Source organism: Ceratotherium simum, chromosome 9 (assembly GCF_057802395.1).
Source record: "Ceratotherium simum simum isolate JZ-2026a chromosome 9, ASM5780239v1, whole genome shotgun sequence".
Lineage (NCBI taxonomy): Eukaryota > Metazoa > Chordata > Mammalia > Perissodactyla > Rhinocerotidae > Ceratotherium > Ceratotherium simum.
The window spans coordinates 13,910,319-13,925,840 of record NC_141908.1 but is presented as its reverse complement, the minus strand read 5'-3'; the positions used below and the strand labels follow the sequence as shown (position 1 = coordinate 13,925,840).

General features: G+C 36.3%; 1 long non-coding RNA gene across 1 annotated transcript in view; it reads left to right on the top strand.

Annotated features, from left to right (window-relative positions):
• Positions 1-15,312, top strand: part of LOC147916239 (uncharacterized) — a 72,253-nt gene extending 56,941 nt beyond the window's left edge. Inside the window, exon 3 of the long non-coding RNA XR_015553094.1 lies at positions 15,114-15,312. This is a non-coding gene — a long non-coding RNA (uncharacterized LOC147916239). The remainder of the gene's footprint in view (positions 1-15,113) is intronic.
• Positions 15,313-15,522: the final 210 nt, after the last annotated feature.

The following is a 15,522-nucleotide window of genomic DNA, read 5'->3' as shown; positions in this document are numbered from 1 at the left end:
TCCTTACTTTCAAATTATAGACATGGAATTATATATTATGTATTTTTTTTCTTTTCTTTTCTCTGTGAGATTCATATACGCTGTTGTCTGTTGTGTATGGCAATAGTTTGTTCATCATCATTTTTGTAGAATATCCTGTTATCTAAATATTTCACAATTTATTTATCCATTATATTGTTTATATGGACATTTTAGTTGTTTCCAGTTTGGATCTGTTATAAATAGCACTGCTATATACATTCTGGTCCATATTTTTCGACACATGCGTGCATACCTTTTTGTTGGCTGTATACCAAGGAGTACGTGTGTGTGTGAATGACTATTTATTTTACTCCTGAAAGTGAATTGAATGTAACAGGGAAATGAAGTAATGAAGCATGAAGTAGTCTTTCATAGTGGTAAAACTTAAGGAACAAATGTGTAGAAGATTCTAAGACTTTCCATTTATTGACAAATAACTGAAAGTCTAGCTGGATGAGTGGGTGGTCGTGTATCATTGGCATCCTGGATGAAGAAATAAAGAAATATTAATTTTAAAAGTGTAGAGGAACAGATAAAAACATCTGTAGAAGTCTCCATTTTACCGATTCATTGCTCAATTTATAACTTACTCTAAGACAAGATATGTCTCTACTGTACTCATTATGAAGTCTGAGCCTTCAATATATTTTTAATCCAGCAAAAAAATTAAACAGTTGCAAATTTTACAGATAACAAAACCAAATCTCAGTGAATTTAGGTAAATAACTCAAAGTAAAAAGACCTAAGTAGAAGATAAAAGATTTTATTATATATATACATATGTAGACATACATATATATGGAAATTTTATTCAGAATATGCCTACACAAATGACAAAGGCATTTAATAGACAAAATGAACTATCTGAGTTAGGAGAAAGAAAACATCACTATTGCTTTATGCAATTAAGAAATATTATATAAATTTGTATGTCTAGAACTGCACTTTGTGGCAAACATGGCATTTTCCTAAGGTAGAAGTGAGTGGAAAAAGGAATGGGCCATTCCTTCCTTCTGGAGATACACCAAACTGAGCCACTCTCAATAGATACAAATCTGCTAGGAAATAAACCGTCTCTGAGTCAATGGATTTGAGCTTATGAGCTTTTCTTCCACTCTCCGTTCCCATGAGCTATAAGACACTCACATTAGAGTTATCAGTTCTTAACTACTTCTAGGCATTAAGAGAGATTGAAGGTGCCTGGAAATTTGAGTTCTATGAATGACTCTCCACTAAGTTTGCAAATAAATGAGAAAAAAAGGAAGCATTTTAAAAATGTTGAAGATTTTATTTCTGATCTTTTTCAAGGCAACATAAAAGTTAAAAAGTAAATGAGGAAAAATATATAAAAATTATAGGTATTTGAAAGACTCTTGAAAGTTTTATTGTTTTCCTGTCTTAGGGATTAGCATTTTGGAAAGCATGCTCTAAAATACCCTTTCTTTATTTTAATTTGTGTGGTGGATTTTAGAGGATCTCTACCTCTGTGTGGGACTCCAGAAATGATGGTCCTAGACCAGCTGAGCTGGTAAGATAATTGATTAAGAAGGGACTGGAAGAAAAATAGTAAGCTGGAATTGTAATGAAGGTGTATGCCAAGGCTTTTAGAAATGAGGCTTTGTTGAGTTCACAGGGCAAGTTGTGACCAGAGCCCAAGAGAAAATGAATAACATGGCAGAGTAGAACGTTAAGTGGTCTTAACACCAGAAAACAAAAACAAAAGGACAGAAGAAAATTTGGGGAGGTATTGGACATGTCTATTACTTTGACTGTGGTGATGATATTGAAACTGGTAAACAGTTAGTCATTAATGATTAGGTAGCTAATAACTAAAGTTTTTTCTCTTTTTTTTGCAATTACTGATTATAGCTTTTAGTTGTTCACCCACCCATTGTTAACCGTGCTGCTTAGGCAATATACTATCTGATTCTCACTAGTTTCCCAAAGATAACGTCTCCCTGATGCTTGGGTCACCATGGTAATGGGTGTATGAGCTGTTTTTCAGGAATTAGGACCCCCTCATCCAGTTCAAGCCAGTTGAGACCACCAACCCATCAACTAGGCCCATGCAGATGCCGGATAAGTGACCTTTTGACGTCAAGAGGCTAAAATCTCCACCCTCAGGTCATACTAACGCTGCCATTTTGAACATGCATCCTATGAAGAGGCAGGAAGTTTGACCACACTTGCACAGGTCATCAATTACCTCACCTCTCCTCACCCCCAATTATCTATCTCCACACTTCAGACCACCTTGCCCCCCTACCCCATAAATATCCCTGAGTCCCATTTTCAAGGAGGTGGATTTGAGACTCATTCTCCTGTTTCCTCACTTGGCTGCCTTATGATTAAAACCCTCTCTCTGCTGCAATCTCACCTTCACCTCAGTGTGTGGCTTTCTGGGAGATGGACAGAAACAAACCTGGTTAGGTAATGATATCATGGGTGTTTGCATAGGTCCAAACCCATCAAATTTAACACATTAAATATGTGTAGTTCTTTGTATATCAATTATACCTCAATGAAGCTATTTTTAAAAAGTGTTGGATCAAAAAGGAAGTCTAAATTTAAACCAACCAATAGTGAGAAGCTTGTGTTTCTCTTTAATTATGTGATCTCAAGGTTGTGAAAATAAGAGCAAAAGCTTAAAGGATCCTGCAGTTATAAATTTATGATGAGGCAAATATTTTGTGTCTATAAAATCGGACATCAGTGGCTTTAGATGGGCTTTAAGAGTATGGTTAACTGACACCTATGAAGCACATTAAGTATGGCCGACATTGCTTCTGCTGATGTTTATACTGGGCCATTCTCAGATCCTAAATACTGTTACTTAATTCTCTATTCTACCTTAGTCATCTAGTTTCCAAGCCTAGAGAAGATTAGAAAAATAAAATCAGATTGAAGAGAGCAAACATGGAGAATAGCAACAAGTGATAACTGATAGCCTGATTGCCAAAGGGGCTATAAAAAATAGGATACAGGGTTCAAAAAAGTGTATGACAACCTAAGGCTTTACATAATAGATGTGAATGTAGGAGCCTTAGTTATCAAGGTAAGTAAGACTCAACTAGGTAAGGTTTATAAAAAATCATGACGCTGAAAACAGTAACCCCCAAATATGTGACAAATTCCCTTCTTGTGGACCATCTCCTACAGCGTAAGATAACTGAGCTATAGCTGAAGTGAACCAGATCAATTTATGTTGCTTCCTTAGTATATAACATTGGGCACATTTTTTAACCTCTTCGAGACTCAATTTCAGTAACTGTAAAATGATACTAAGATATATATTATTGGTTTAATGAAATCATTAATAAATTATATAACAAAATATCATATATATATATGGATGGAAGCTAAAATCATAATTTTAATCATAAGGTTAAAAAAAACCCATAAGTTTACATTTTTAGCTAGATTTGATTTCAAATGCCAATTCTTGGACCTTTTTACCTTTCCCATTGCTGTTTGAATGATGAGTCTTCAGATTTGATTGCTATATGGCGGCCAACATTTAAAATGGAGTCTTTGACGAATAATGAGGCAAAGAGCTCCCCATATGCTCAAGCTTACATCTCCACACATATCATCACACAGTCAAATGTAAGCAGTTTATAATGTTAAATGTGGGTAGCATTATCAGTGACAATATTTCTTTTTTTCCCTGAAGAAAACTAGGCTCAAAGGAAAAAAAACCCCACACATTCAATCCCATCACAGGCAGAAAGCTGACAACATCTAAGGCTAATTAAATGCTTGTGTAACATAGTTTTCTTTAACCAATATCTCATTACTGTGATCTCAATTCCATTCCCTGAAGTCATGAGGCAGTCTCTTGAGTTTCTCTTTTCTCCTTCCATGAAGTGTAAGAATGAGAGAAACACGTGCAAAGATGTCTATCTAATGTCAATAATTTCATTTGAATAAGAAGCTTCTTGTTTTCCCATTTTTATTTGACAGACTTGACTATGTATTACTGGTATTGAAATTAACCTTCTTTCTTTTTCTCTTTTAATAAAGATATTTATTGGAACAGGGTATAAAGAGCTTTATACAAAATGAAAACAAAACATCGAATCAATTAAATACTTGGACAGAGCAACCGTTTGTTACAAAAATTAAAATTCAATGCAGAAGGCACATTTATTCTATATATTGGGAGCTTACTGTGTGCCAATGAGAAGAAATCAGCCTCCACAATAAACAGAAGTTTGTCTTGTTGAAAAGTTGAAATCTCAACTAAGAAAGAGGTAATTAGCATTTTACTACCCAGAACAAACACTGCAACCCCATTATATTTCTTCAGTGTTTCATTCTGCTGGATGAATAAATTCTGAGACTCCATCGTAGATCCTAAATCTCTCTCAATAATATGTTTTCTTTCAAATGCATAATATCAATACCTCTTTTAAATAGTCATTGTTTTCTATTTTTGTCTGTAAGGTACACCTTTCTCTCTGTTAAGCGTAGCATGGTCTTCCATCCTCTCCTCTCCCAGTGACCCAAGGTCCTTCTTTTCCTGTTCACTACAAGACAATTCTTTGAGAAGATCTTAGGATTTCCTCATGTATAAATTATAAATTTGCTGTGTTAAGGAATATGGATGCCATGGTCACCCAGCTGCTGGACAGTATGCATTCCCCACCTTCCCTCCTGAAATAGTGCCTTTTGAAGGACAAGGGCCTTTTAAAAAATTCTCAGTCAGTGGTCTTATTTCCCACAACACAAAATGCATCCCTCGTGTTTTCCAAATAGCATTATTAAATCCTACAACAAACATAATTAGGTATGTATATACTATCAATTTAAAAAATAAAGAAACTTAGATTTAGAGAGGATAAACAATTTACCAAATATTTTACAAGTAAGTGGTAAAATTGGAACATTAATGAAGCGCTGATTCTTAGAACACCTGTTGGAATATCATATTTATCCCTGTTTGATCAAAATGCCCACTATGTATTTGTAATGCCTGGAAACAATGTTATCCTCCAAGCAATTGGTCTGAAAGTTTGTAGAGAAAGTGGCTTTGATAACTTTATTGAGGGACAGAAACCTGCAAGCATTTTAAGGCAGAAGGCAAAAGCCATCTGGCTCAATAAAGAAAAGTGGGAGAAAGCTAGAAAGCTGAGCGATGCCTGGGGATCTGTTGAATGGAGAGGGTTGATAGTTCCTAGCTGATGGAAGGACTGAACAGGGGCTTTGAGGAAAGTGTGAAGGACTCCTGAAGCTTATGGTGGTTTGGATATACTTTCTGTACATCGTTTTCAGTAAATCTTCTATTGTATTGTAACATTTTGTTTTTTAATTTAATTTAATTTATTTTTTTTGTGAGGAAGATCAGGGCTGTGCTGACATCTGCCAATCCTCCTCTTTTTTTGGGCTAACATCCATGCCCATCTTCCTCCACTTTATATGGGATGCGGCCACAGCATGGCTTGCCAAGCGCTGCGTCAGTGCGCACCCGGGATCCAAACCCATGCACCCTGGGCTGCCACAGCAGAGTGAACGCACTTAACAGCTTGCGCCACCAGGTCAGCCCGTGTATTCTATAGTTTTTGAAGAGCATTTTTTTTTTAATTAGAGCGTGTGGAGAAATGGCAACTCCTGCTGCAAAGACGGACGACTACACAGATGCTGCCAAGGGGGGCCGCCAACTTAGGGGTATGGGATCCATCACTGCAATACGCTGCAAAGAAACAGAAAGAGGGAAGGCACAGCTCCTGCCATGAGGGCTTAAAATCTAGTTGAAAATTGAAATAAAGTTTAGAATAAACATTTAATATTTTAACTAGCTGGGTTTTTATTATATGAGTAAAGGAGATGGATCTGTCAGGACTCTTACAGAGAATTAAAACCATTTTAATGATGTTTAAATAACACATGATATTTTAAAAATTTAGATAAGTTGAATTATTACAATAAGAACAAAGGTATACAGTATTACAAAAATTGTTTCCCTATTGTCCTATATTACGAGAAGCTGAGATGTATGTGGACGCCATTTTGATTTAGGGACATAGAATTATTTTCCTGAGATATCACCAGCTAGGATTGTTATATGAGGCCAAAATGGCTAAAATTTTACTGTATGAATGTTAACAGAAATCTCAAGTGATGCCCAGTTCTAATTCTCTTTTACTCCGATAGATTTATTCTGTTTTCCGATTCAATTTAGCAAATGTCTGAACACCTGCTGTTTATAGCATGCTCTGTTACGTACCGCAAGGAACAAAGGAAGTAAATGACAAAAGCTCTTCCTTCTACACGTTGCCATGCAAGAAGCAAGGCTGCCTACAGTGCTTCCTGGAGTCATCTAAATGCAGTCTCTTCAACCTGAGCGCTCCTTGGTACCATTCAAAGAATAGGTGTGATGTGTGCGAGGCCCACTGCCTGTCTAAATCTACAGAATCTAAAGACAAATAAGGCAGAAATCTAAAGAAAAACTAAAAACTTATGCAGTTGTGAAGTAGGCTGATTTTTTTTTCTTAAACCAATACACTTTAACATTTATCAAGGACTTATTAGGACTATTTTTGTAATATTGTGTGCTCTTTTATATTCTATCATGAGAACGATTTTTCAGGGAATTATATCTAAATGTATTATTGTTATATTTTTCTTTATTACTCTAATGGCAGATTTTTATACCAAGAACAGAACGTTTTTCCAAAAAACAATAATAGATAATAATTTCCTTTGACAAAGAGTATAATGAGACATAAAATGGAGGAGGAGAAAGTACATATTTATTCTTGTAACAAATATTTCAATGCACAGAAAATTGTGGACCATTAATCTATTTGTATGACAGGCTTTGGTTGGACTATCATGGGACTCAGAGGATGTCGTATCCTATATCAGTTTCTCTCCAGGAGGAAAATTATTCATGTGGTGGAATATGGAAGAATACAAATTGAAAGTGCAAACGTACCCTGCCAAACTACATCTAGAAGCGTTTCTCTCAGCAATTCTGTAAACACCCTTTTTCAAACACCATATGATACAATTACCATAATTAATTAGCTTTATGGGGCTGTGCTCAGCAGTCACGTTCTTTAGGAAGGAAATTAAAGTAACAGTTTCTGATAAGTTGAAGAATCATTATCAATGTGGCTGAAATTATAAACAATAGTGTTCTTATCATGTCAAGTTTTCCTCAGAAAAGGAAGGAAATAAATATTTCCAGGGGTGACTAAACTTTCTATGAAGAAAAAGACTAGTTAAACGAACTGTATAAATATTTGTCAGTCAACAGCATAACCAAAGATCAAGAGTTGCAAGTAGTCAAGGTCAGAGCTTTCCTCAAACCTTTGTATTTATGCATTTTCTACCCTTGTCATCAACTTAATAGTAGAGCTCTTTCCTGTGTGAGACAAAATAATATGGGCTACATATCTAAATGAGGTTTGGGATCTAATCTTCCATATGAATGTTGATAATGAGGCAAAAATATCTAGAAGAGAAATTTAGAATAATGAAAACAGATGTTTCTCATTTTTACTACCCTGTATTTTTCTAAGTAACTTTAAAATTTTTAAAAACCTTTTAAAAAGAAACCTGCTCAATTATATATGTTTTGTTATAAGGCAGAGTCTTGGGGAAAAAAACAGCATGTTTCAGGACTGAGCTTAGCCGTAGATAAACTGGAACGTTTGCTGATAAGATGGAAAATATTGCACGCTGCCTAAGCCCAGGAAAGAGAGACACTAACGAGGCAACCAGGACTAACAAAGGAATTGGTATGGAAAGAGTTTGCATTACACTCTGTCGTCTGCTCCATCTTGATTTTAGCAAATGTAGTAAGTGGAATGGTGGCACCTAAAAAGATGTGCCTATGTCCAAATCCCTGGAAACTGAATGGTAGCTTATTTGGGAAAAAGGTCTTTGCACATGTAATTAACTTAAAAATCTAGAGATGTGATCATCTTGGATTACTGGGTGGGCTGTAGATAAAGACAAATGTCCTTAAACAGAGAAAAGAAGACAGCAGATGTGGGGGCAATGTGAAGACAGAAGCAGGGATTGAAGTGATGTAGCTACAAGCTAAGGAATGGTGAGGATTGCCAGCAGCCGCCAGAAGAAAGGTGTGGAATGGATTCTCCCCAGAGCCAGGGACAGAGTGCCTTGCAGGCCTGTCTACACCTTAATTTCAGACTTCTGGCCTCCAGAATTGTGAGAGAATACATTTATATTGCTTTAAACCCTACACTTTGTGATAATTTGTTACAGATAATATAAGACACCATATTATCTCCAAAGTGAAATGATAAATAAAAATATACAAAAGGAAAAAGGAAAGAGAGACATTCCCATTTCTTTAGCCATCCAAAACTAGTGGGAAGACTTTAGCAAAAGGTATGCTGACATCTCAGAAGCCTGGCTAAGAGAGGGGAGAGGAAGTCTGGTTCTGGCAAGGTGAGGGAGAAACTCCAGATGGAAATGCTATCTTCTATATTCCTCCTAACACACCATCTAATGAAGAAGACAAACTCTGCTTTGTTTCATAAAAATATTGTAATTAAAGAAAACCAATCTGATGAGACGGCAGGCACAGCAGTGGGAGGCTAGACAGACTTGAATGGAAAAAGAGATTTATTGGCAGAAAACCTAGTGGATTCCTGGGCAAGACCAGAGACAGGGAAAAGAGGCAGATGCTGGCAAATTTCATACTTTGGTTGTAGCCAGCATTGCCGAACCATCGATTATCAATTTAGTCCCCCTGCAGTGTCAGCAGTTTAGTGTTCCCACTAAGATGACATGGGGTCATCTGACTTTGAGTGGTTTGAGATGACCTGATGGAATGCATAAATTGTACTATTTTGTTTCTTAATATAGCCTCTTTCATACCTCTTTAGAATGCTGATTTTTTGTTTGATACTTATTTTCAGAAGAATGTGAAAGTCCTTGAGAAGCCACAATGGTTTCAATTTTCCTGAATAGTTGTGGTGTTCATTTCAACTGCTCGGCTGACAGGGGTAAATAGTGAGATATAGTGTTTTAAATTCTTTCCAAAGTGTTCAGCATAGTTTAACAGTTGACAGCCACTCTGATATATCAGGGAGATTACGCTGTGTGAAATATTCTTTTATTTGATAATGACAATTTCATTGCTATTTTATGGTGCAGGTGCCATGGGGGAAGTCATGGTGATGTATTGGCATCATTGAGATTTTCCTAATGTGATAATTTCCCACTAATCCTAAAACCTCTGCCCCAATTCATATCAGCTTTCAGATACAGGCCTTTGACTACCCCTCTGGCTACAGTTTTCTGCTTATAAGTCAGCAGGAAGCATAAAAAGGGGAGAGTGCATTCAGTGATAGGTAGTGAGTAAAACAAAATATTTTGGCCCAGTGACAGGTTTAAAGTCAGCTTTACCCTTTACTAGCTGTTTAATATAAGAAAAGTTTCTCACCTGCACGTCTCAGCTGCTGTGTAAGTCAGGAACTATAATCTGCTCCCACAATTAATTTATCCATTTATCTGTCAGTGGGCGTTTTGGTAGCTTCCGGTTTTGAAATGCCATGAATAGCATTGCAATTAAATTTGTACATATTATTCTTGGTGAATATATGTACTCATTTCTATTGAGTATATACTTAAAAGTGGAACTACTGGGGTATATTTTATGTGCATGTTTGTTTTTTGAAGATATTGCTCAACAGTTTTTCAAAATGGATATATAAATTTTACTCTTCTACCTCCATTATATGAGAGTTCTGGTTTTCTCCCTGAAAGCTGTTTCTTCCATGGTCTTGCACATTGTAGTAAGTGATAGAGCTGCATTCCACTCCTGTGTGTCTGCATTGCTTTCTCTCGCCGTTTCTCTCCCTAAATCCTGTGGAGCACATGGCCTGATAATTTACTTCTAAACATCTTTCTAACGTGTCAGCTTCCCTTTCTCTCCACTGCCGACTTCCTGGTCTAAACAAACACCATTTCTCACTTGGTCTACTGTAACAGCTCTCTAACTATTCTCCCCACTTCTCTTGCTCCGTACAATTCATTCTTCATATAGCAGCCAATGAGATGTTTTCAAAAGTAAATTGGATTCTTTCACATCCCTGTTTAAAAACTCTTCATATAAAATGTTCTATAATTATATTATAATGTTTCCAAGGTTCATTGCTTTATATGACTGAATTATATTACATTGTATAGATATGCCATATTTTGTTTATCTAGTCATCTGTTGATGGACATTTAGGTTGTTTGCATCTTTTGGCTATCACGCACAGAGCTGTTATGAACGTTTGTGTATGTTATGCTAAATGAAAGAAGCCAGATACGAAAGGCCACATATTGTATGATTCCATTTATATGAAATATCCGGAATAGGTAGATCCATAGAGACAGAAAGTAGATTTGTAGATTCCAGGGACTTGGAGAATGAGGAATGGAGAGTGACTGCTTAATGGGTGTGAGGTTTCCATTTGGGGTAGTGAAAAAGTTCTAGAACTAGAGAGTGGTGATAGTGGCACAACATTGTGAATGCACATAAACCACTGAATTATACACTTTAAAATAGTTAAAATGGTAGATTTTATGTTAAATGTATTTTACCACAATAAAAATTTCAATTATACTGATGGTGGCACAACCTGTGAATATACTGAAAACCACTGAACTGTACACTAAATGGGTGAATTTTATAATGTGTTAATTTCATCTCAATAAACCTTTTTTTAAAAGCCCTTTTTAAATTTCCATTTTACTTCAAATAAATTGCAAATTTCTCATCTTGGATAATCTGACCAAGATTAGTTGCACAACACTGTGAATGCACGTAAACCACTGTTGATCTGTCATTCTCATTTGGAGCCATTCTCTTCAAATTAAGTAACCTCCAGCCATTTTATCTCCTTTCAGTTCCTATAACACACTGTATTTTCCTTAGTTTAGGTCATTGTACTCACCATTTCCTCTGCCTGGAGTATCATTTCTCCTATTCTCCTTCATGGCTGAATCCTTCTCATCTTGTAAGTTTTACTTTAATGTTATCTCCATAGGTAGACATCCCCTCACCCTGAACAAGTAGCCCTCAAGTTCTGCCTCCTGTGCTCACAATGATTTGACTTGTTCGACTCCTAGTTCATCCCCTTTATACCTCACTCCCAATTTGTAATAACCGACTTATTTGCTTACCTGTTTGACATCTGCTGCTCCCCAACTAGAGTGTAGGTTCCGCGAGAGCGGAGAACATGTTTACTTCAGTCACCACTAACAGTATCTGGCACACAGTCAGTGCTTAAGAAATATTTTTAACAAAATAATTAAATTATTAATGCATGCCTCTCACTGGTCCACATTGGAAGTTCACACTTCAACAGATGCTCTGAATAAAGGCACTCCATACACTTATGTGGAGAAGTTTTATTCCGCCTCGCCTGTATAGAACACCAACAAATGTTTTTTGTAATAGATGAATGAATGAATGAATGAACACTGGAAATGTTAGCTGAGTCTCTTAGATTCTTAAATGTAAAGGATTTCTTATCTAAAGAGTAATATATTTTTCCATTTACTTTAGTTTTCTTAATATTTGAAAATTTTATTCTTTACACCAGTATTTATATATATATCAAAATATGTATATATATGTATATATATATATCACTCTGTTTTCAGTCTAAATCAAGTCCCACATGGCCAGGCTTTGTAACTACTTAAATTATAGAGACAAATTAAATTTTAATTTCTGATATTTTTACAATTAAACTCACTGTGAAAATGGTTAAATATAAAGAAAAATGGATTATAATCACCTTCAGCAGCTTTCTAGGTACATGGGAAATCCCTTAGTCTTTCCATGACTCACTGTTTTCATCTAGTAAATGAAAAGGTTGGGCTAAATTGATGTTATAGCCTCTATAAGTTCCACTGCTCTAAGGACCTTCCATACAGAAATCCCTTCTACAGATCTGCTGACTGGTTGCCATTCTTTCCGTTCAGTTCTCCTACTTTCATAAAAATAAATTAAAAAATGAGCCACCAGACGAGATTTTAATTGTAATGGGAGTTACACTTCTTTTGTTTGTACAATTCCTTATTTGTTACTAATTTAAATTATTTTTTAAAAGTCACATACCAAATAAGAATTATATCTTAATATCGTTGGTTGTCTGGGAGCCTTTGCAATTCCATTTTGCAAGGAGATACAGTTCAAATTGAGAATGGGAATTTATATACACTGTAATTAGTTGAGCCTTATAAATTACAGACTTTACATCCTTGTACTGTGTCTCAGAGATTTTGTGTCAAGACGTGAAATGATATAATATGTCAAGATTTGGGAAAATATATGCCCAAGTGTGACAGTTTAGTTGAAAACACAGCTGTTGAGAAGAAAGGCAGGAAAATTGTAGGGTGCAAGAAGCACATTTAGTGCATTTGGAATGGCTCTAAAGATATTCACATAGTCTGCAGATTCTCTTTACTGTGGGCGTGAGAGGTAAGTTTAAGATGAAACAGTCCAGGAATATCTGGTAGTGTTGTCCCTCTTACTTTGAGAACTAACTAATGGCAGAATAAAGAAAGAACATGAGGAGTTGTTGGAAGTGACAAAAAGAACATAAATAAGTTATCCCTAATAGATAGGAAAACATTGATCAAAAGTATTGGAAAAGTTTACATAGGTACTCTGCCTCAGTTATACATTGCCTTTTGTTTTTCTTTCTAAGCATTAGTATTCTAGCCATCCTGCCTTTTAAGACTTGTTGATTGTCTCAGTCAACAGAGACCACACCTTTTCTCCAAAGAGCAGTAGCACTTGTGTAAAGCATGTGAAGCCAAGTGCAATCTTGTCTACTTCACGTTTGTGAGACACTTCCCTCATGTGGCTGTCAGCTCTCTGTGAGCAGAGATAGTCTTACAGTTCTTTGTGTGCCCGCAGCACAGTAGTAGTTGCCTAATGCAAAAATGAATACTTACTGCTTAAAAAATGGTTAATTCAGGGCCAGCTCGGTGGCATGGTGGTTAAGTGCGTGCACTCCGCTTCAGCGGCCTGAGGGTGGACAGGTTCGGATACCGGGCGCGGACATATGCAGAGCTCATCAGGCCACCCTGTGGCGGCATCCATGTAAAGTAGAGGAAGATGGGCAGGGATGTTAGCCCAGGGCCAATCTTCGTCAGCAAAAAGAGGAGGATTGGCAAGAGATGTTAGCTCAGGGCTAATCTTCCTCACACACACACAAAAAAAGGTTAATTCCATTCCACAAATATTTATTGACCACTTATTCTGTGTCCCAACACAGGCTAGTGCAAAAATTAGGCATAGTCTAGTTTTTCTCCTATCTCAAAGGGGCACCTAAATGCTCTTTCACATAGATAATATTTGTCCATTTTCAAATCTTGTCATACAAAGATGAAGCATTGGGTTTTGAAGGAATGTGAAGTAGTGCTGGAATGTCTCTGAGAGGCACCCTGGTCCTGTTACGTCTCCTTAGAAAGGAGGTGGAATTAATTAATTGACTGATTTGGGGCAGAGTGCAGAGTGGGGCAAGGGGTGGGCAGGCATTTAGCAACATGAAAACTTGTCCCTGAGTCTCAGGGAAAAGTGAAAAATCAGTGGACTACTTTAGTATTATCTTCATTAATGAAGACACAGTATATTGCAGTGCTCTTAAAGCCATAGTAACACAAACGGTATTCCTAATGCATTTATGATGAAAGCTAAGCAAAGTTGAGAGCTCTTTATCCTATGTGGGCAGAAAATAAAAATATGAATCCTTATTATATTCTGGATTCCATGTTAAGCACACCACAACAACATTGTCATTTGTTCTTGTAACACACTTTGAGGCAGGCTTATTTCCCCATTTTACATAAGGTGAAACTTGGACTCAAAAAGGTGATGTCTTTTCAATTTCACAGAACTAAAAAAAGCTAAGCCCTCAATAAAGGATGTTCTCCAGCACTTAACTTTCCCAGTTTTCCTTGCTATTGCATACAAGAGTATAGAATGAAGTGGTGTGCATTAATATTCCTGCAACAAATTGTTAAATATAACTTAGAAAAATGTATATGATTTCACTTTTTCACCTAGTGTGGTTATTGGAAATTTAACAGTTGCTACAGAAAAATAGTGAATACTGTTATATTTTCCTCCAGCAGAGAAACAATGAAGAAAAACTATATGATTTAATTTTACATTTGAAGTAAAGGCTAATCACAATTGCCTATAAAGTTATTCTCTGGAAACTTGTTCTGTAAAACAAATGTTACTGATTTTAATTAGAGTACATATATGCACAATTTCACATTTAATGCTGAAATGGGAAATTAAAGAATTCAATATCATTGGCCTTAATTCAATTCAGAATTAAAAATAACTTCTCACATCAGAGCTTAAGCAATAAACACAGCTTTAAAGTTCTTTGTTTGAATTTCAGGCTAGTCATTTTTTTTTCCTTATCATTTAGAAGTTTCAATTTTTAACCACAGTACCTCCTATATATTCTCTTCCCTCTGCCCAGGAAATAATGCCATTCTGAAAATATTAAGTTTTCAGAAGGTCAAACACAAAAGCAAGGAGGGGAAAGAAACTCTCCAGAGATTTTCTTTGTAAAGATGTTTTTGGGTAATTTCAATTTCTCAGTAGCTCTATTTCCTCATCTGTAATGCATAGTGCATTTACTATAACTCCTCTCTCTGATAGGCCGTGCAGAAAGCAGTCCTGGTTAGCTTTCATCAGCAATGGATTGGGTTACCTAGGAGACCTGCTTATATTCAAACAACCTAAAATAGACTACAATAGAAATGTAATTAAAAGTTAGCTAAGTATTCCAATGATCAGGTCTTTCATATTTGGTATATGTTGGATAAAGTGGCTCATTAAGAAATGGAAGGAAAGCATAGAACCTCCTTGCAGAAAAACATTTAATTACTCTACATTGCCTGCAGGAGAAAGTGCACACTTCTTCCAAACTGCTGTTTTGGGTCCTCCATTACTCAAATCGAATTTGCTTTCCTGTGGGGTTTGCACCTCCACAGTAGAGAGGCCAGGACTACAGACTGGGCAAGGAGAGGTCAGGAGTGTTAATAAAGGAGCACAGCTTCAAGGGTTTTTTTGTTTGTTTGTTTTTCAGAGTAGAGGCGAAGCACAGGACAGAGAAGCTTTTGCAGCAAACTTCCTCAGAAGGCTGTGGTGTGGAAACCCCAGGATGAGTGGGTGAATAAAAATGAAAGTATTCATAGGCTTGGAAATGAAACTGAGGTTGGAAACCATCTATCAAGTCAATTGGTCTATCAATGGAAAAATCTAAAACGAGAATTAAACATTCTGCATTCCATAATTCTCTGATTTGCCCTATGTTATTCACTAAAGACATTGTTCATTGATCATACGACTCTTCTGCATGGAGGTCAGATGATGCAACACACCTATTATGATCACCAATGGTGTAGGAGCCCCAAGAAAGTTGAACCTGAGCTAGTAGAGCAAGAAAATGTCAGGCAAATGAAACAAAGCAATTAAAATTGAAGGCTCTCAGCCTA